The following is a 13261-nucleotide window of genomic DNA, read 5'->3' as shown; positions in this document are numbered from 1 at the left end:
CAGACTCGGTGGGCCGAAGGGCCTCTTTCAGCGCTGTATCTCTAAATAAAATAAATAATGTTTCTCAAAATCAACATTATAAGCTCCGTTAGCACCGTTTTTAAAAAAAAAACAATAAAGGTTCAAAAGATTAGTGCTGCTACGTGATTGCTTTAAAGGATAAACTTTGTTAGCTATTATGAAACCTTGAAAGCAATTGGCGATGGGGTGGCAACAAGATTACATTGGTATTGCCATAGGAATGGGAATAGCCAAAAATGGTTAGATGTTGTCTACAAGGCTTTGGAGATAGCTAACTCACTAAACAAAACTTTGACTTTCCTTAGTTTTCCCAACTCTGATTTAAGGTAACAAAAGGTACTACCATCTTTATCAGATAATTGGATTTTTATAGTTTCTCTCTTCACCCGTGCCCTCTCTGAACTCTCATCCATAAGACCTGCTTCCTTGACCTCAATCCCATTAAACTGCTGACCACCCAACTTCCCTTCCTGGCCTCCATACAAGTTTACATTGTAAATGGCTCCATCTCCTCAGGCACTATTTCCCCACCAATGGCAAATGACAGCCAACACCTCCCTCCTCAAAAACCTGTCCACAGCACAGCCGCTGTCCTATCATGCTATTGTTGTATCTCCAACCTTCCTTTCCTCTCAAGTCTTTGAATATGTTGTTGCATCCCAGAGCCATGCGTATTGCTCTCACAACTCCTTGTCTGGGAATCTTGAATCAGGTTTCCATCCCTCTCATAACACCAAAACACTCCTAACCAGTGTCACAGCTGGTATTGTCTTTGGCTCTGGTCATGGTACAATTAATCCTCCTCTTTGTCCTTGTCTTTTCTGCAGTCTTTGACAAGACTGACAACTTTATGATTCTCCAGCCCCACGTCTCCATTATCCAACTTTTTGGAACTGCCCTTGCTTAAATTTTCTTTTTATTTATTCATAGGATGTGGTTGTCACTGGCTAGACCAGCATTTATTTCCCATCCCTAAATGCCCTTGAGAAGGTTGCAATGAGCCACTTTCTTGAACCGCTGCAGTCAGTGTGATGTAGGTTTACCCACAATGCTGTTAGGAAGGGAGTTCCAGGATTTTAACCCACCAATAGGGAAGGAACAGTGATATAGTTCCAAGTCAAGTTGGTGTGTGGCTTGGAGGGGAACTTGCAGGTGGTGGTGTTCCTGTATGTCTGTTGTCCTTGTTCTTCTAGTTGTTCAGTAATGATTACAGGTTTGGAAGGTACTGTCAAAGAAGCCTTGGTGAGTTATTGCAGTGCATCCTGTAGATGGTATTTACTGCAGCCATGGTGCACTGATGGTGGATGGAGCGAATGTTGATTGTGGATGGGGTGCTGATCAAGCGGGCTGCTTTGTCTTGGATAGTGCTGAACTTCTTGAATGTTGTTGGAGCTGCACTCATCCAGGCAAATAGAGAGTGTTCAATCACGCTCCTCACTTTTGCCTTGTAGATGGTGGACAAGTTTTGGGGAGTCAGGATATAAGTTACTTGCTGCAGAATACCCAACCTCTGACCTGCTCTTTTGGCCACAGTATTTATATGGTCCAGTTAAATTTCTGGTCAATGGTAACCCCCAGGATGTTGATGGGGACTTCAGCAATGATAATGCCATTGAATGTCAAGGGGAGGTGGTTTAGACTCACTTGTTGGAGATGGTCATTGCCTGACACTTGTGTGGTGCAAATGTTACTTGCCACTTAGCCCAAGCCTGAATGTTGTCTAGGTCTTGTCGCATGGGGATATGGACTACTTCATTATCTGAGGAGTTAAAAATGGGACTGAACATTGTGCAATCATCAGCGAACATCCCCACTTCTGACCTTGTGTTGGAGGGAAGGTCATTGATGAAGCAGTTCAAGATGGTTGGGCCTAGGATACTACCCTGAGGAACTCCTGCCGCCATGTGCTAGGGCTGAGATGATTGAGTTTGTATGAAATTAATTATATTGATTGAAATATATAAAGGCGTGTGATTCTGCGCAATTTAATCAAATTATTTATGTTAAATATTAACTTGTGATCAGCCCTATCTACAGTGTCAATACATAACTTGCAAAACAATACATGGATTCATAAAAATACTTGCAAAGGACATTTGGGGGGGATTATTCCCAGGCAAGGGGAGACCGGCTTGGGTGCATACGGGAAGTTAAATCCGCTAAAAGTGAAATCAGGTCGGCATCCCAACATCATCCCGCCGCCTTCTCAGTTTCTTCAGGCAGGATTGAAGGTAAGAGGGGACCCCCTGTGCAGTTGTCGGGTCAGGAATTAAAGTATTCAAATAGCTCATGTAGTACTGTTTTAACCCTCAGTTCGACCTTTTACAGCCAGGGTACCTGTTTCCCAACCTGTCAGCAAATCACCAGGGTCACCAAGGTGAGTGAACAGCAGGGAGAGCTTCTTCAGTGAAACTGACAAGCTGGGAAGTCATGCTACAGCACCCAGTATTTATTCTCACTTATTTAATGATTGTACAGTACGTACTAGGACCTGTGGTTTTTGAATCTTCAATCATTCTAGTTTCTTAATGGCCAATTAATGACTACTTATCTCCATGAACTATGAGTTACTAGATTAAGAACATTAATGTCAAATAGTGAAATCTCTTGTTTTGCTTGAAGTATGGCCTCCCCATTATTTGCAAATAGCTTGTTTAATGCTTTGCCTGCAGATTCCCATTGGACAGGTTCTCTGCAGGCTGCTTAAGGCTCGAGGTCTGATCTGAATTTTCTCCACTTGTAATAGAAACATTTGCATTGTGAGCTAAATATTTTAATGCTAATGATTGGATTACAGTACGTGGTCTTATGCTAGTGTAGTAAAGAATAAGACAAGAGCCATGCACAAAGATATTCCAGCTTTGAAATGTGTCTAACAGGCAGAATTCCTGAAAGTGAAGCAAAATAAATGCGTAGCTCTATAATATTCAAGTATAATACTTTATAGCAATTAGGTCAATGCTTAACTTGCACAGTAGAAATATAGCTGAAAAAACTAAAGATTCATCTTGATATTTCATGATCTCCTTATAGCAAATGCACAATTCTGCAAGAAAAGCAAAATACTGCAGATGGTGGAAATCTGAAATAAAAACAGAAAATGTTGGAAATAGCAGATCAGGCAGCATCTGTGGAGAGAAAAACAGAGAGGACAATTTTATGCTGTCCACAATGGTGGAGTTGGTGGCATGCAGGGACATATAGTTAGGCAGGAGGTGTTTTCTCGGATTCCCGACGGCGGAATATTTTAGAGGAATTAACTCGTCGACGGGTTTGCGGTGTTCCAGGGTTCGCCCAGTGCGGTGGCAGATTGTAGCTTTGCATTCATTTAAATAACATGAATATTCATTACCAAAAGCATAGTTAGGACTTAGTCCTACCTGCCAGATTAAATGAACAGCGAATGCTATTCCCGTGCCACCGTGGTTCACAAATATTTCAACATGGTGTGCAACAGTCGGATTTGTGTTGTTGAGTCTCAGCACTGCGCTGTTCTCTCTTTAACTCATCCACTAAACTAACGCCAGCATGGCAGACGACATGGCTTGCATGGACTCCTCCGTGGCACGTGCAAAGCCATGCCTGATCTCCGGCATCTCCCACATATTTTCCAAATGGCTTTTCTGCACATCCAGCAGACTTCTCACAGCAACAAACAGAGGATCATCATGAGCGATGGAATGAGCAGGGGCCTGGCCCCCAGCAGTCCTCCAATTGTCAGGGGCCCCAGCTGGCACATGCTCCCTCAGCTGCTGAGATGTGTCTGTGTTATGCCCATCATCTTGTAACCTAGATTCTAATCTTAAACCCCCCTCGGACCGTGCGGATGTATCTGCGCTGGCGTAGGTGGAAGAAGAGGCAGGTGAAGGTGCACCCTCTGGGGCGTTGGCTTCTTATTGCTCCCCAGAGGAGGATTCCTTGGCCACCTGGCGTCCTGCGACTCGTGTGTGGGCACCTGCAGTGCAGACACAAACAGAGGCACTTTAAGTATGTGCTTCACATGAGTTCACACAATTTCCTTCAGTTTCCACATATGTCTGCAAGGGCAGAGGTAACACTTCATCCTCATGCCCTGTGGCTCCTGCCTCACCATCTCCGATTGCCCTGCCTCCCTCCTCTCTCGTGATCTCTGAAGCCTTCTCCACAGCCGTGGTCAGCAGCCTGATGGCAGGGACCCCTCCTCCCGTCTTAGCACACTCGCACTGGTTGTGGCTTCGTTTATACTGCAGCAGACAGTGCAGATTTAATGACATGGCAAATGATGCATCACAACCATTGCATACATCATCAACATCACTCATTCTGCATTGGCTTTCACACAACGCATCACATAAACAATGCCAATTTTCATCACTTAGTAGATGGCACCAAGGCTGCTCACGGATTTTACTGCATTCCTTGCGTATCCTCTGCCTTAAAGACACAGAGCCATGTAAGAAAACAATGGAGCTGCTTCGCCAGGACCTCTTACCCTCACAGATCTGAGCAAGTCATTGATGCGCTTGCGGCACTGCACTCGTTCTACGAGTGACCCCACGGTTTGAGACCTCCTCCACTACCTCCTTCCAGGTCGCCTAGGTGAGGTGGGAGGGTCTTCAGACTTGATCAACAGGGAAGAGGGCCTCCCGCCTTTCCCCAATGACCTGGAGGAGAACCTGCAGGGAGGCATCACTGAACTGTGGGACGGGATGCTGCCTGCTGGCTGTCATTTGATTCACTTTGGCTGTAGGGAAAATAAATGATATGAAGTTGGTGGTGAGTTTCACAAAATAAGGAAGGCCAAAACATTTTGATTTAAGTGAAAATTTCAACTCAAGTTATTCTGAAGATACTTACATGAAAGGAAGGCTGCTGGTCCTTGTAGCACAGAATGTTTTATATCTGTGGCAATCATGGTGCTTGGGGCAGTGTTGGTGGGTTCCACCAATGAAAGGCCGCCCCGCTGCATTATTCCCCATGTTTCCTGTGCCTGTTGCTGCATAGCTAATTTAAATATAAAATTGCGTGACAAACTGGATTTGTGGCGGGAGCGGAAGTTATAACAACTTCCGGTCCTGCCGTTGGGAATGCTGCAGCACTCATAAGATTCCACCCAGAATTAACTTTTCAGGTCGATGACTTTTCATGAGAACACAACTCTGCAATTGGCTCAGTACTGACCCGGAGCCTGCAAAGGCAGTTGTCCTCAGTCATTGATTCCAGGAGCTCATGTTTGATGGTGTATTAGTTGAAGAATGTTGTCTGGTTCTGGAGCTGCAGATATTCTCGGCAATGCTTTCTTTCATCTTGCAATATCTCTTCAACCATGAATAATTGCATTTGGTGCACTTTAAAAACAATCCTCATCTGTAAATTTAACTTCATTTCATCTCCACCACAGCACTGCAGCTTATCCAGGATGTCTCGTGACTCCCTGAATTCCCAAGAAAGTTTGAACTTGAAAAGCTGCTTCTCAATTCCCTTTTTAGGCTTTGCCTATTCTACTGAAATCTTAAATATTTAAGGGGCAGTCAAACTTTCTGTGATTTTTGCAGAAAATTTTCAGCTATTTTTGTTTCAACACAAAGATTACATGCATGTTCTGAAAACATGTTTTGAAAATAAATTAACTAAAAGCAAAAGCTAGCATTAAAGAGATACTGAAAAAAATGAAACTAAATGGACAAAATAGGGTTTCTACCTTTCAGAGCTCCATCATACATCACTTTACAAAAACTCCAGACAGGAGAGCAGAACACAGTGCGATCTCATTCGAAACAGATGGGGCAAAAATCAGACTGAGCATTATCTCCATAGATTTAAATGTTTAAATGAAACTATCACACACTTCATGCAAGGTGCGCTTTAGGTGTCCTAAAAGGGATCCTTGCCCAATTTCCTGGCACCTGTTCACACAGTCTGTGCTGGCAGGATTGATTCTGCCACCCAGAAAATATACTCCTAGATGTCATAATGAGAAAATTAACATACTGGAGCGTTTTGGTCCAGAAATTGGTCCGCATAGGACCTGTTTTTCGATTCTCCTCGGACTACTAAGGCCCCAATATGATAGGTGGAAAGAGTATGCACATTTCCACTAAGCAGTGCGCCGTGCACCTGTAAAACGTGGCACGGAGTCAACTCCCCCTTGGCCCCTTTATTCCCTTCACCCACTTGATCCTAGCCGTCACGTGGGACTAAGTCCTCTCAATTCAGGCTCAGGCTGGGTGTTTGGGATATTGGGGTTACAGGAGAGCCCCTAATCCACCGGCTACAGTTAATGGCTTAGTACAAAGAGGAGGAAACTCAGTCCTTTTTTTAAACTATCAATTTACTTTATTCACGTTGTTGTACAATGTAAGAATAAGGCATATACCCTTGGTTAGACAAAAGCATGCAACTCATACTTGGTTATACAATTTATGACAAAGCTGACTAGAATCGATAAGCACACCCACTAGGTTCCTCTGACCTAGTCACAGAAAACAAAGGATAATACCCGAAAAAGGGGAGAGCTGACGCTGGCCAGGCGTTCCGTTCTCTCGCTCTTTTACGTTGTCGCTGAGTTGCTGACGCAGTGTCTTCCACTTCCACGATGGTTGGTCTCCGGAGTTTCTCGCTGGCTCTATGCCTGAGATTCTCCATACTTACTCTCTTCCTTATCTCTTCGAGTTGTGCTGTCTCTTTCCTGTTGGGTTAGGCCTGCTCACCTCGTTCATATCTTCTCCTTATTGGCCCAGGCCCAAAGACCCCGGTATCACTCCGTGTCCAAATAAGGCTCTATTCTTGTGATCTCTCCCTTGTCTTTCACATAAATTAATTAGTTCAAACTGGTTTTTACCAGCACAGGCCAGTGTCTGAGCTCAGGTTACTTTAGTTCATGAGCTGTTCAACAGTGTCTGAGCTCAGGTTACTTCAGTTCATGAGCTAAGCAACAGTTTGTAACAGACTCAGTACTTCTTGCAGCCCCTGGCCAACACACCATATTGGGTAAGGACAAGAAATATGCATCCTTTACCCATGTCTGAAGTAGTCATTAGGAGTTTTGCATGTTTAAATAAGGGTGCAAAAACTGAGGCCCCTTCTAGAAGATTGGATAGCCCAGAGGCAGCCCACCTGCTGCACTTTGGGAAATCAAGCCTAGGGCTTGTCTGCTAAGCCCATCCGAGAAAGTAAGAAACTTACCTAAATGTGAAACCAGGAGGGACAGGAGTGCTCCGTCTAATCCCACATTAAAAGGAAACAATCACCGCTGCTCCCCCTTATCACCACCAATCACTACTACTCATGGCCCTAACTTGATCCCTGACTCCCCTCCCCCAGACCCACTTATCCAAGAGCTGCTGTTAATTACATCTTTGTGAGGCTTCCATTAGATCTCAACTCTACCCAGACACAATATAAAAAGGATCCTACATTCTTCTTATCAAGACCCAAAGCCCAGCGTCACTCCCAACAAGTCAGTTTAATGTGCAGTGCCATCTGAGTGTACATTGTCATGCAGTAGGCCCCCACCTGTCAAGAATGAGGCATATTAATTTCACCAAATGGACATTAAATTTCAAATTGTTGCTGGGAGGAAGAGAATGCCTGTTACAAGGACTGCCAGACCTTGGCTGGAAAAAAAAAATTTACATACTAACAGACTTTGAAGGCAGGGCAATGCATTCCATTCCCTGCTAAGATGCTACAATACACAAAGCCAAGACGTGGTCAGACCAGTTAGTCACATGACTGACCTGCTTGGCAACCTGGGGGTTTCTGAATTGTACAGTTTGAACTGAGAGCAGAAAGCTGTTTGCTCCTGGATTGAAAAGACCTCTCCTAGCTGGCTTGCCACAGCCTCTCCTGTCTGCTCCCATCTCTTTCTCACAGAACGCCAAAACCCACTGAACACATGAACCCCAAGAGAGAAAAGTCTCCTACTGTGAACAAGGTTTAAGAAGCATACTGGGCCCTAACGAAAAACAAGATCTACCTACAATCAAGGAATCTACAGTGAACTCGAAGAACCGTAACAACAATGCTTCAGATATTGCCTCAAACGTTTCCACTTTATTTTTCTTCTGCTCTTTTCTGTCTCTATTTGCATGTATGTATGCGTATGCATGCTAGCGTGGGGAGCATCGTGTATCCATAGGCGTTAACCAAATTAGAGTTTAAGTTTAATAAAATTTCACTTTTCTTCTTTAAACCTGAGAAAACCTGTTGTGCTGGTTTCTTTGCCTCATAGCTGGAATGCAGTGAACAAGGATTCACCAAGGGAAGCTAAAAACGCGGTGTGTTTAAAATTAAACCCTTTTACAGTAAGACCAGGTGAAGGCTCAAAGGGATCCCTAGAGCTCTTTCTCACCTGGTTGTAACAACAAAATAAATGGTAACAAACCCAGAAACAGTGTAGATTCCTGAAGCGACCACAAGGACAATACATAAACATGGTAAAATTTTGAAAAGCAAGATCCAAAATAAGACTTCATGCAAATAGGTGGTAGTTGTGTAACATATTAGGCTGTTGAAACACGTTCTCTTTCAGTGATGATGGAGCAGTTCATAGGAGCAGACCTTTTAATGAAATGCACTGGGATTGCCTTAGTCCATAGGCGTCATGGCAGCTTCCCAAAAACCTTGCACAGACCTGAAGATGCGTTTTCAGTGGTCACAGACCAGTTGCACATTGAGCGAGTAGAAGCCCTTCCTGTTGATGAAGGCTGCTGATGGTCATGTGCATGCAGCCAATGGCACCAGGCACCTGGGAGAATCCAACAATGGCCCCAAATCTGATAGCCTCTCAGCCCGACTTTTCAGATCGGTGCAAAAGCGCATGTATTGGCTGGCCCTCTTGAAGATGACATTGGTGACCATCGTGATGCAATGATGAGCTGCAGATTGTGAGGTTCTACAGATAGCTCCAGAACATCCCTGAAATGAACCTTAGGCATAGAAATTCAGTGCCATGGTGACATTCAGCACCACAGGCATTGGGTGTCCACCGCTTCCCACAGGGTTCAGCTCCTCCTCCATCATGGCACACTGCTCTGTGACTGCCTCCTTGGAGAGGCGCAGTCATCAACACTGCTGTTCCAACGTTTGCAGGAAGTGGAACTTCTAATGGTAGACCCTTTCTGGTGGGTAGTCTCTAGTGTGCACAAGAGGGTGGTTGCATGCCCCTCTGCCCCTCCTCATCCGTGCTCTCTTCCAGGCTCATGCTCCTGGTGCCTCTCTGGGTGTTGAAGGCCTGCTCACAGTGGGTGCTGTTCTTGTCCTCTCTGATGTTGCTCCTCACTGGATGCTTCAAAGCCTGATTGAATGAGGCCCATAGCAAATAGGTGAACTCACATTTCAGGGCTATCCCACCGCCTCTCCCCCCCCACCCCACCCAACTTTGTCTGCACAGTGCCAAGTCAGCAAGAACACTCAACCAGTGTGGCTCCGCACCAAACGACTACTGCTGCTTGTGCATCTAGTACAACCCACCGTACCAAGCCATGCTACCATTCACAATGGCTGCCAACTGCAGCCACAACTAACTTGCGGCTGAGCTTCCAACTCATTATAGCTGGCAAAGTTCTGAAGCCCTGTTGTTCCCATTCGCCCCTCGTAAACTCTGAAACAGCTCGTAAAATCAGAGTTAATTGCTTTGGGACGATCTCTGGTCATGAAAAGCACCAGATAAGTGGAAGTCTTTTTAAATATCCACTTATACAAAATAGCAACAGTGATGTCAGCAAGCAGGGAAGCAACCAATCACATTGAATTATTCTCATAGACAGAAAACCAGCAAGTTAAAACAGAATCACAGAATCATTACAGTGCATAAGGCAATGCATTCGGCCCATCATGTCCGAACCGGTTCTCTGAAAGAGCAACTCCCTCAGTTCCATTCCCCTGTCTTCTCCCCATCACCCTGCACGTTCTTCCTTTTCATATAACTGTCTAATTCCCTTTTGAATGCTTCAATTGAACCTGCCTCCATCATGTTCTCAGGCAACGCATTCCAGACCTTAACCACTCGCTGTGTGAAAAAGTTTTCCCTCATGTCACTTTTGCTTCTCTTACCAAATACTTTAAATCTGTGCCTCTCATTCTCGATCCTTTCATGAGTGGGAACAGTTTCTCGCTATCTACTCTGTCCAGATCCCTCAGGAGTTTGAATACCTCCATCAAATCACCTCTCAGCCTTCTCTTCTCCACGGAAAACAGTCCTAACTTCTCCAATCTATCTTCATAACTGAAATTCCTCATTCCTGGAACCATTCTAGTCAATATTTTCTGTACTCTCTCCAATGCCCACGTCTTTTCTCAAATGCGGCGCCCAGAATTGGACGCAGTACTCCAGCTGAGGCCGAACTAGTGTCTGATACAAGTTCAACATAGCTCTTGTACTCTATGCCCCTATTAATAAAGCCCAGGATACTGTATGCTTTACGAACCACTGTCTCAACCTGTCCTGCCATCTTCAATGACTTATGTACATATACACTGTTATGACCCAGTGAAAAAGGGGTCTAGGGTTCCCTCTCAGCCTTCACCTGGTCCTACCGTAACAGGGTTTAATTTTAAACACACTGTTTTTAACTCCCCCTTGTTCACTCTATAGCGTAGCTACCCAACCTGAACCCAACCAGACCAGACGTGTCGGGTTCGGGTCGGGTCAGGTCAGGTCTCTCTTCCAGGTCCAGCATTCATGCTCGGGACAGGTTGGGCTGGACGTGGACAGTGCTGCCTTGCTCTGGGAAGTAATCTTCAAATGAACATTCAGGACGTCAAGGCGGGAAACTTGCAGACCGGACTCCGCACTCTGCAGTAAAGTCTGGCTACCCGACCAAACCCGACTACATGTGTTGGATTCGGCTTGGGTCGGGCATTTAAAAAAATTAAAGAACTCAGGCCCGGGTCAGGTTCGGGTTGGTTGTTGTCGGGTCGGGCCCAGGCCATGTTTTAATGTTATACCCAAGCCAGGCTTTAGTTCACTGCTTTCCAATTATGAGGCAAAGAAACCAGTCAAACAGGTTTTCTTAGGTTTAAAGAAGAAAGGTTGAAATTTATTAAACTTAAACTCTAATTCGGTTAATGCCTACGGATACGGGACACACCCACGTTAGCATACGTACACGATTCACACATGCAGATAGAGACAGAAAGGAGCAGAAGAAATAAAATGGAAAGATTTGAGGCAATATTTGAAGATGGTTCTTAGAGTTCGCTGTAGAGTTTTTGATTGTACGTATGTCTTGCTTTTCCTTGGGGCCCAGTATTCTTCTTAAATCTTGTTCGATGTAGGAGACTTTTCTCTCTTGAGGTTCATGTGTCTTCAGTGGGTTTGGAGTTCCGTGAGAAAGAGATGGGAGCAGACAGGAGAGGCTGTGGCAAGCCAGACAGGAGAGGTCTTTACAGTCAAGGAGCAAACAGTCTCTCTCCCTCAAACTCTCTGTACAATTCAAAAAAGCTCAAGTTACCCAGCAGGTTAGTCATGTGACTAGCTAGTTTGACCACGTCTGTTTGTAGATTTGGCCATCTTAGCAGTGATCCTGGAATAGTGAACTTCCTCACCTTCAATGTCTGGTGATCAAAGTCCATTGTAGGTTGAATGTGTCAGAGAATGGTCCTTTGCCTCCACAAGCACTATCTGTCAGTATGGAAATGTTTTCTCCAGCCACAGCTGATCTGTTTAACAAGTCATTTCCTTGCTCCAGTTTAAAATCAATGTTCATATGAAAAAATTAATATGCCTCATTCTTGGCAGGTGAGGTCTGCAAGACAACACGTAGGTCCCTCTGCTCCTGCACCCCCTTTAGAATTGTACCATTTATTCTATCTTGTCTCTCCATGTTCTTCCTACCAAAATGAATCACTTCATATTTCTCTGCATTGAATTTCATCTGCCACCTGTCTGCCCATTCCACCAACCTGTCTATGTCCTTCTGAAGTTGTACACTATCCTCCTCACAGTTCACAATGCTTCCAAGTTTTTATCATCTGCAGCCTTTGAAATTGTGCCCTGCATGCCAAGGTCTAGGTCATTAATATATATCAGGAAAAGCAAGGGTCCCAACACTGATCCCTGGGGGACTCCACTACAAACCTTCCTCCAGCCCGAAAAACATCCATTAACCACTACTCTTTGTATCCTGTCACTTAGCCAATTTCCTATCCATGTTGCTGAAGCACTGAATTCCTTCACTTTTAATTTGAATTTTCAGATAGTGGAATAAGTGATTAAGATAGAAAGTAAGATATCATAAAACATCATTATTTTTAAAAATATTAATTTTTTTATCATTATGGAGAAATTTGACATTCCACCTATATTAAATTAGCTTTTCAGGGCCAGTGAGGGTGTTTGGCAGTAAGTATAAAGTAAATATATTGTTTAAAACTCAGCTACACCATTAACAATATGTAACCTTTTCAAAGGTTTTTACAGTGAGACTAACAGTGTAAAAGTGGGAGTTTTCATCAATTGATTGCTTAGGAAATCCCCGCTGGGAGGACTTAAACAGCACACCCTATGGAGGAGCATAGAATATTTTTTATAAGCGTCCAGCAAAAGCTTTGAAAGACCATTATGTGGTGATGCCAAATGCCACATTCCAAAGGCATGTTTTCCATCAAATGAGACAGAAAGAGAGGAATACAGTCATCCAATTTATGACTTGATGGATGCAATTATGTTGCGACAGATCTGAATAACCAGATAATGGATCAGGTGGTCCAATATTGCAGTTGGGTAAGTTGAGGTGTAGGCTGCTGGAAAGTGGAGGTGACTTAACGTTGGATGACACTTTGAAAATAGCAGCTGCATTGGAAGCAGTGGATGGACAAGTTCACAGCATGGAACTTGATCCCATTTCCACCATCAGCATGACAGAATCTGAGGTTAATTGTGTGACACAATGGAATCCAGGTACACATAAATGTAAACAACAAAAATCTGAGAGAGTGTTTCAGATGTGGCAACTATAGAAAAGATGATTGCTGCCCTGCCAAGGAAAAGATATGCAGAAAATGTAGGGGCAGAGATCGTTTTGCCAAGAAGTGCAGAAGCAAAGCTCAACAGAGTGGGAAGCTGGGAAAACCATGTAAAGGAAAGAGAGATGGAAGAAGTACAACTGTTAGACAAGTTGAAGAAGATACAGTGAGTGAGGACATGAATAGCAATCATGGATACATGTTTTCTGTCAATGGAAGCAACCATGAGAATGTTCCAGTGATTGTTGGGAGTGTTGAATTGAGCATTATTGTAGATTCAGGCAGTGACAGT

The sequence above is a fragment of the Heterodontus francisci genome, chromosome 2, assembly GCF_036365525.1.
Source record: "Heterodontus francisci isolate sHetFra1 chromosome 2, sHetFra1.hap1, whole genome shotgun sequence".
Taxonomy (NCBI): Eukaryota; Metazoa; Chordata; class Chondrichthyes; order Heterodontiformes; family Heterodontidae; genus Heterodontus; species Heterodontus francisci.
Note: the sequence above shows the minus strand (reverse complement) of the source record.